Source organism: Mustela nigripes, chromosome 3, assembly GCF_022355385.1.
Source record: "Mustela nigripes isolate SB6536 chromosome 3, MUSNIG.SB6536, whole genome shotgun sequence".
NCBI classification, from domain to species: Eukaryota; Metazoa; Chordata; class Mammalia; order Carnivora; family Mustelidae; genus Mustela; species Mustela nigripes.
In genome coordinates this window covers 118,582,715-118,592,306 of record NC_081559.1, presented here as the reverse complement: position 1 = coordinate 118,592,306, position 9,592 = coordinate 118,582,715, and positions in this window count along the sequence as shown.

Genomic DNA, 9,592 nt, shown 5'->3' with positions numbered 1-9,592 from the left:
CCAAGGACAGAATGGTGGTAGGGGGGTCTCCCAAACATTATTTCAAATTGTTTAAATAGGGTGTTCATCGTGCCCTGAGGAGGGCAGAAGGAAGGAGATCCACCCATCCACCACTAGTCTCCCGAATTAGCTTTGTCAATGTCTCTTTAAGAGTCCGGTTCATTCTCTCTACTGGTCCAGAACTCTGGGGCCGATAGGCACAATGTAGTTTCCAATTAGTGCCCATGGCCTTGGCCAATGCCTGTGAGACTAAACTCACAAATGCAGGGCAATTGTCTGACCCAATCATGAGAGGCAGCCCAAACCTAGGAATTATTTCTTCTAGTAGCCTTTTTGCCTACCACTCCTGCCATCTCATGTTTGGTGGAAAAAGCCTCTACCCAGCCTGAAAAGGTATCTACAAAAACCTATACTTGTGCCCATATTTTCCGGGTTTCATTTCTGTAAAATCTATTTCCCAATAAATTCCTGGTTCCTTACCTCTTTCTCTTTTCCCTCTTCCCATTCTAGTTCCTCCCACATTAACTGCCTGGCATTGAGCACATCTATCAGCTATATCCTGAACCATATGCCCTAATTTAGAAACCTGGAACTGCTTGCCTTTAAGTTCCTTTAGTTTGTGTGACCCCAAATGAGTACCCTGATGTATCTGGTCTACTAACTTCTTACCTAGTCTTCGAGGAAGAATTAACTTTCATCTTTTAGTCTTAGTCCAGTCCCCTTCATAGTCTAATTTAGCCCATTTTTGTAAATACTTTAAATCTTCCTCTGAATAGTCCAGTTTTTCTGGTAGGACTAGAGCCGGGAGTGTAACCAGCTCTTGCACTGTTTCTCCAGCTGCTTGCTTTGCAGCTCAATCTGCTAATTGGTTTCCTTTTGAAATCAGATCAGTCCCCTTTTGGTGTCTCCAGCTATGCATAATAGCCACCTCTTTTGGATCCCAAATAGCCTGGAGGAGAGCCAATATTTCTCCTCTATTTTAATTCCTTTTCCTTTTGCTGTTAATAGGCCCCTTTCTTTATAAATAGCCCCATGTATATGGAGAATAGCAAAGGCATACCTGCTGTCCATATAGATGTTGGCTGTTTTACCTTTGGCCATCTGCAGTGCCTTAGTGAGTGCAATCAGTTCCACTTTTTGTGCCGAAGTTCCATGTGTCAGGGCTGCTGTCCAGAGTTCCTGCTCAGGAGAAACCACCGCAGCCCCCACATACCTCTTTCCATTGACCATGTAGCTACTCCCATCTGTGAACAGTCATCTCGGCATGCGGGAGGAGAATGTCTCTGAGATCTGGCCTTATTCCTGTGACTTGGGTTAGGACCTCCCTACAGTCATGTGGATGGTCAGCCAGCTCCTCTGGCAGCAGTGGATGGTCAACAGCTCCTCTGACATTCCAGGGGCTGGAATGTCACTCTTGGTTCATTGAGGAGGAGGGCCTGATACCCTGTCACTCGGGTGTTCATCATCCATCAGTCAGGTGGATATCTTCAACCCATTTATTAACTTCCTGTAAGTCTTGGACGGGTCGGTACTCCCTAGTCTCGGCCTTTTTGAAGGGCAGCAAAGGTGTGTTCCATGGAGATTTGCAGGGAACTAGGATCTCGTCTCCTCAGAGGCGGTTAATATGTTTTCTGATCCCTTCCTTTGCTTCCCAGGGAAGAGGGGTACTGCCAAACGTGAACAGCCATAACTGTCATCTTTAATTGTACCACCACTGGAGGTTGTTCCTTGGCCAAGCCAAGGGGCTTCCTTTCTGCCCAGACCTGGGGAAACTTGTCCTGTAGGATTTGGAGAAGGCTCCCCGACTTTGTCTCTCTGGTTTTGAGACTGGCTCATAAAGGAGGTATTCATCTACTGCTGCCATAAGCACTTGTACATTGGGTTGTCTCAAGGTTACAGTCATGCCTCCTTCCGAGAACTGAATGCCAGCTCTTTACTTGTGGAGGAGATCTCTTCCCATCAAGTTATATGGGGCATTAGGGAGAACCAAAAATCGATGTTTAACTATTCCCAAGGCCAAATTTAAAGTCCTTTCTGTTGCCCATTTATGTTTCTCTGTGCCATTTGCTCCTTGTACCCAGATTTCTCCAAGTAGTTATCACATGGGTTTAAGTAATGATGAAAATTGGGCTCCCATGTCCACCAAAAAATCAACTGATTTCCCCTCCACTTCAATTTTTACCCAAGGTTTTGGGAGGGGTTCTGAACCATGGCCCCTTCAGTCTCTGGTGGCAAGCATTGCAGTCTTTCTTTTGGGGAACTCCCTGGCCCAATGTCCTTTTTCCTTACAGTAAGCACACTGATCTGAATCTAAGTCTTCCCACCTGCCTTCTCTGTGCTTAGGCTTTTCCTTCCATTTACTATCCCCTATCCATCTCCTCCCCACCTCATGTAATGCCAAAACCTTAACCAGTTTTTTGGTCTGTTTTTCATCCTCTTGTGCATCCCTGTTGTTAAACACTTTTTCTGCTATTCCCACTAACTCAGTCAGATTCTTCCCTTCAAATCCTCCAATTTTCTGAAGTTTCCTATATCTGGGGCTGACTGACTGGCAAAAGCAAGATCGTCTAAATGAGCTATCGTGCAACTTCTCTGAAGTTTACCTCAAGTTGTCTAGCTTAAGTAAACAAACATTTAAAGACAATCAAATCTAGAATTTAACATCCATAAAGGTGTGTTATTAAAACATAATTTTTCTCTGTAAAATAGCCCTCATTTTCAGAGATAGCCAAATCAGGACTAATTTATTTGAAAAACAAGCCCAGTTTTAACAAGCTTGGCCTAATTATTTACATAAGCTCAGCAAGAACAGTGAAGGATCATATAAATCTTTTAGAATCTGCTTTGCTGGAACTTTTCATAAGCAATCTCTAGGTTGAACTTATAATAGCCTCTCCAGGCCAGAAGCCAAGCTACATACTTGCCATCAGACATGCCTGCAATACCTGTCAATTTGGGTGAATTACTCTTCCTGAGGCCCCCAAAGAATCCTGAGGTTCCTGCACCTGCCAGGAAGTAACATCCTTTAATCACCTAGTGAGGCTGCTGGGAACACTGTAAGCAAGGTATCAGGCCAAGAGTTCCAAAGGGCTTTACAGTTCCCCGGGATCTAAACCCTATTTATTAAGTCCCCTAGGCTGGGGGTTAGGTTACTGAGGACATTCAGTTTTGTCTTTATAAAATGTAATAAAGACAAAACATCAGAAGACTCCTGAGGTATAAATACAGAGCATTTTGTTGGGATGTCACAGATGTCCCCTTGTGAGGCAACAATAATGTCCAAGGCCATTTATTTTGAGAGACAGCTTTTTACAATTAGAGATATCCCAGTGTTTAGTAAAGATAGGCTTAGTTGACTACCATTTGAGACTTGGTGGATTTAGTCAGGCCTATAATGTCCTTCTTCCAGGCCAATGGAGGAACAAAGGCGGCAACCAAATGATGGTACCAGTGCAAAACAGAGCGTGCCCATCTGGCCTGGAGGACAAGGAGATTAGCGGCTTTAGAAACTTGACCTGGTTGTACATACCATATGTGTTGGTGGAGAAGGCAGCATTGTCGGGTGTGAGGAGACAACTGGACATGGAATATGCCAGGCCAGGACCCCATCTTCTTCCCTCTTTCAATGGTTCCAGATACAGTATGTTTCAACAAAACAATAGGATCCCAGTTGAGACTGAGTAGATCCTGTTCACCCGGTGGTACAAAGTAACTCATCCATCCTGGTCAGACAGCTCACTATAAATTTCATTAGATAACTCTTTCCCCAGACATGATGCGGTTTGTTATTCTCAGCTGCATAGCTCCGCTGACCTAAGGTGAGAGAATAATGGGGTTTACTGTAACTTCAACACTCTTTAATGTATTGGGTATCATGGTGATGTGGGAAACAAAGACAAAAGAAATGTAACTTAAGTTGAAACCTCCTTACAGCTTGCTTGCAACCCACTGATAGATAACTGAAACATGCAAAGGATGACCTTCCTCAAGGAACTCGTGGCTTACTTAGTGCCTTAATGTATATTTTTATTTTTTTAAATATTTTAGTTATTTATTTGAGAGAGAGAGAGATATCACGCGTAGGCAGAGAGGCAGGAGAGGGAGAGGAAGACTCAGGCTCCTTGCTGAGCAGGCAGCCCGATGTGGGGTCCCAGGACCCTGAGATTGTGAACTGGGCCAAAGACAGAGGCTTAAACCACTGAGCCACCCAGGGGCCCCACTGTGTCTTAATGTTTAAAAGTTACCTTGTCTTGGCAGCAGCTGGCCCTTTATGGTCCAGAAAGAGTCATGTATCCCTCTGCTTTCCATTGTCTAAGTGATAAGTTTAATCTTTTCAGAGCAGCCAAACTTTAGTGCAGATGGTTCACAGTCAGCACTCATTAGAAATAGCCAGACAGACCCATTAGAAATAGCCATGTCCAGCCCCTTGGCTACTGTGGTTCCTTCCTTCTTGAGAGGTTCCACCTGAAGTAGCACTCTGCACACTGCTAGGAGCTGCTAGGAGCTTTGCTTCTGTGGGTGTATATTGGGTTTGTGTCCCCTCCTAGAGCTTAGGCCAAGACCCCAGGGGTACTCTGACTTTTGTTTTCTCAACCCCAGTGCCTGACCCACACCTTCCAGAGTCACAGACATATCTAGCTTAAGTGGTAGCTCTGCTTGGGGGATGCCCAGATTTTTCATCTTCTTCACTGGTATTTTTGCCTTTTCAAAGGTGGTTTGCTGCTCTGATTACCCAGTTCTGAACATGTCTTTTTTGTTGTTGTTAACCAGGTGGTATTAAGGGACACTGGTACCATGGCTGGTGGGGAATAAAAGTTCTTTAAAACCACCAAATCCCTACAAAGACTTGTATCTCTTTTACATTTTTAGGGCTTGGATAGGCTTATATCTTATAAAACAGCTTCTGAAAGAACATGTCTTACGCAACCACGTGATTCCCAAACCTCATGGGCCTTGAATTTTCTGTGGGTTCACCACTCATCCTCTTCCTTGTAGATGTTCCAGCAAAGTCTGCAGGGTGTCAATGAGTCTTCACATGTTGATATCACACTGTTCATGTAATGGACCCGTTTTACTGATGTGGGGAAGATTAATGGGGAACAGGTTCTGGGTTATTATCTTGTGGCATTTTGTGGGGCTGTGCAGGTAGCTTTGAGGAAACACTTGAAAGGTTCTTTGTTGTCCCTCCTACATGAAAAATAATTGATCTTAGCAGGTTATAAGAAGTTTTTCCCATGAATTTCCTTAAAGATGAAACACTTGCAGGAACACTTTCAATTAAAGCATCAGAGTAAAATAATAACTATAAATGATAAAAGACTTACAAATCATTATTAAAGAACTGATGAGTTTATTATAATACAATTGACAAGGGAATTTCATTATTTCTGTGACATACATTCTAAAGTTATGACTGATAACATTATAGCAGGACATAATAGATTTTTAGGAATTTTTTTTATAAATGTGCCCTACAAAAAGTTTAGCATCACTTCTTTTTTTTTTTTTTTTTTTTTTAGATTTTATTTATTTATTTGACACAGAGAGAGAGATCACAAGTAGACACAGAGGCAGGCAGAGAGAGAGGGGGGAAGCAGGCTCCCTGCTGAGCAGAGAGCCCAATGCAAGGCACCATCCCAGGACCTTGAGACCATAACCTGAGCCGAAGGCAGAGGCTTAACCCTCTGTGTCACCCAGGCACCCCTAGTATCACTTCTTGTTTGACTATGCTTCTAATTAAATTTAACATGTATAAAATTACAGAATTGTAAAAAGCTTAGCCTTTTTTTTTTTTTTAATAGAGAAGACTTAAGTTTTTTAAGTGATCAGAGACCTGAGAAGGACAAGAAACAGAGTCTTTGTGTCCTTGGAAGACTACACTAAAGGTACAGAAAAACCTTTCCTTATAGTTTTTTACTAAGAGTAAGCCACTGATCTAAGAACACTTTTTTTTTTAACATAGAGAAAACTAAATTCTATTATATACCAATGTACTTTTGATTTTGAATTTTATTTTCTTAACTTAAATAAATTTATTTTAGTCTTAGCTTGACTATACACAAAATTTATTTTAAAATATTTTTTCAGACTTTTTATAATTTTTATATCAATTTAACTTTTATCCTTTTTAAAAAAACCCTATATTTATGTTACAATAAAATTATTTTTAACCAACCCGTCTCCTACACTTTATATCTTTTGTTATTAAAAAAAAAAACCCACATTTTCTTTTTCTTAATGTACTTTTCATATACAGTCATTTTTTTTTACTCTTATTACTTACATTAGTATTGTGAAAAACCTCAGCTCTTTTACATATTAATTTTGGGAATATCCTCTGGAGCTAAAAAAAAAAAAATCATTGTATATATGCAACAGGCATCATAACAGACACAAACAGAAAACCCACAGCTTTCATTTTAAAAGTGCTGTCTATGTGCCTGGGTGACTCAGTTGGTTGAGCCACTGCCTTTGGCTTGGGTCATGATCCCGGAGTCTTGGGATCCAGTCCCGCATCAGGCTCCTTGCTTGGCAGGGAGCCTGCTTCTTTCTCTGCCTCTGCCTGCTTAAGCACTTGTACTCGCTCTCTCTCTCTCTGACCAAAAAAAAAAAAAACAAAACAAAAACAAAAACAAAAAAAGTTAAAAGTGCTGTCCATGAAGTAGGTACCCACTCATACAGCTAAAGATTTTCATTGTTTCGTAAACTCATGGAGGTTGTGAACTAGGCTTTTCGGGGAAAAAGGGAATTCCTCCTGCAGTCTGTATTTACAAAAGTACCTCCCTGCCCCCTTCACTCTAACCTCCATACCTTTTTTTTTAGTCTCTGTGAGCTATAACAGAGCTATCAGCTGGAGTGTTTATATTTCAAAGACATGATAAGATTTACAACTACACTGATTAATGAAACAAGATGGGATTGGGAGGGAGACAAACCATAAGTGACTCTCAATCTCACAAAACAAACTGAGGGTTGCTGGGGGGAGGGGGGTTGGGAGAAGGGGGTGGGATTATGGACATTGGGGAGGGTATGTGCTTTGGTGAGTGCTGTGAAGTGTGTAAACCTGGTGATTCACAGACCTGTACCCCTGGGGATAAAAATATATGTTTATAAAAACTAAAAAATTAAAAAAAAAAGATTTACAACTACAAGGGACAGAGAAAGAATATAAGTTTTTTCCTATGTGTTTTGGGGTAAATGTTATTTTATGTTTTTTGTGTGTGTGTGTTGGGGGTCAGATAGCATGGGGTATTTTCCAGTTCTCCATCAATCACCATATCATCTTCCCTCCATTTTTGTCATTTTTGTGAGTTCCACCTTTTAGTGTCCCAATCAGTCTTTGTCACACTGCTCAGATCTTAATCTGAGGCAGCCTGTGCACTGCTAGCCTTGCAAAATGGCTTGTTAAGGTCTCTGAACTTATCATCCTGCTCTCCCACCTCATCTGAGAACCCCAAATCTAGCAGAGTCATGTACACCTGATGTCACTCTCTAGCCTCAGCTCTTTTTCCATTTTTAACTCGAATTTCAGCATCTAGTTGGGCATCAGTGTTTAGTGGAACTGCCCACAGTAGAGGCCAGCCCCCTTCCACTGACCAGGCATGAGTTTCCCTTTTTCATCATAGTGTGCTAATCAGTTCCTCAAACAAGTGTATTAAAGTAGCTTGAATTTTCAGGGGATTCCCATACTCACATGGTAGTCCACAAACATTGGGCATATCAGCAACCTCTCACCACATAGAGGTCAATGGCCAAAGCAGAATGTCATCTACAGATGTCTTTTTCCCAAAGAACACCGCTCCATTTTTTTCATGTCTTCGGGCTGGCTCACCAATTGTTGCTTCATAACCAGGGAGCTCCCTGGGTGTAATCTGAAACTGGTCTCCATATGTGGGGGTAGGGAGAGACCAAAGGAAGAGGCAAACCACTCCAGATTGGTAAGTGGCAAGTTTAATAAGCAAGGGAATTTATTTATGATGCTTGCCTTGAGTGGCCAGAAGATTAATACATCTCTGCATTCACCTGCATTCACCTGCCAGAATCTTAAAAGCTTATAGAGAGGCTTTACCTGGGTTCAGTCATGTATGGCATCCAGGGAGTCTCAACACCACAGTTCTCTCTCAAAGTTGTGTCCTTGGGGCAGCACCTTGGGGCAGCACCTGGGAGCAAGAAATGTTAGTGGAATGCATATTTCAAGAAGAGGCGAAGAGGTTGGGAAGTCTCCAATTGTTTGGGTCCAGCTTGGGGGTCAATTGGAGGTCACAGATTTTCAGTGACCTCCCCCAACAGAGAAGTACTTTGGACATTATCAAAAGAAGATACCTGTTACCAGTTCCATCCCCACACAAGTAGGACCAGAAGGCTTGCAAAATTGCATTGCAGGAGACCCACCACTGAGCCTCTGAACAGATCTGGGACTGCCTAACCTGAACTTCTTATGAAATGGAAGAAATAAACTCTTAAAATGTTGGCCTCTTTATTCAGTTGTTCAGCCACAAGCAATATAATACACCACATAACTGTACAGAGAAATTCTCACATTTCATTAGTGAGATTTGTTGTTCATTTTCTCTTGTGTGTCTTTAGCATCTGATAGAGGAGCTTATGGTTATTTATCCTTCTTTGTCCATAACTATGTTAGCAGAGTGAATGAATCCACACATCTTCCCTTTTGGGGATTTTCTGATCCTAATTCTTTCTGTCAAATCATGTTGCTCTTTTTCTGTAAAATTTATCTCAAGGCACCAATCCTCCCTGCAGTGCTGCCTGTCTAGCCTGCCCTGAAGAACCACAATGCTCTGTCATGTAACCCCACAACATTCTTTATAGCACTTACTTGTGGATTTAAAACACCTGTACCATTTGTATAAAGCTTGGAGTCCTTGAGGTCCCCCCCCCTTTTTTTTTTTTTTTCCTAACTCCACTCCAGAGATTGCAAAAGGAGATCAAAACTGTGGAGGAAACAGTAGAAGCCATCTGGAAAGGATGCAAGTTTTGAATTTATTCAACACATAGTGAACAAGGCAAATAGTGAACAAAACAGATATTTTATGCTCTCAAAAGGATCTACGTTTAAGTCAGTTATACAAATATGGAACATCATATTCATCACTACAAAGAGTTTTGCAAATGAAAAAGTTTAGGGTTCTATAAGAATGCACACTAGTCTGACTTCAAGGAAGGTGTCCTAAAGACCTAAGGTGTGAGAGGTGAGTCACAAGTGGAGAAAGAACACCTAAGGCAGAAATAATATCACAACCAAAGACCCTGAATTGAAAGTATACAGCATCTTTGAGAAGCAAAGGGTCAGATTATATGATGCCAGAAATTCCATGGAAGAAATTTAAATTTAGCCTTCAAGAAAAGACAAGCATTTATGGCTCATCACAATAGGATGGGGACTTGAAAGAAGGGAAGAAAAGATGGAGTCATCTGATCAGATTTGTGTTTTAAATTGAAGATTCTTGGAGGAAGTAGATGGTGGTAATAAGGCTGGAAGATGCTACTTTTGTAGTTCAGGGATTTCCAGCTTGAATAACTATGTGGATGGTGGTACCATTTTACAAAGATAGAAGTCACAGGAGAATTGTGT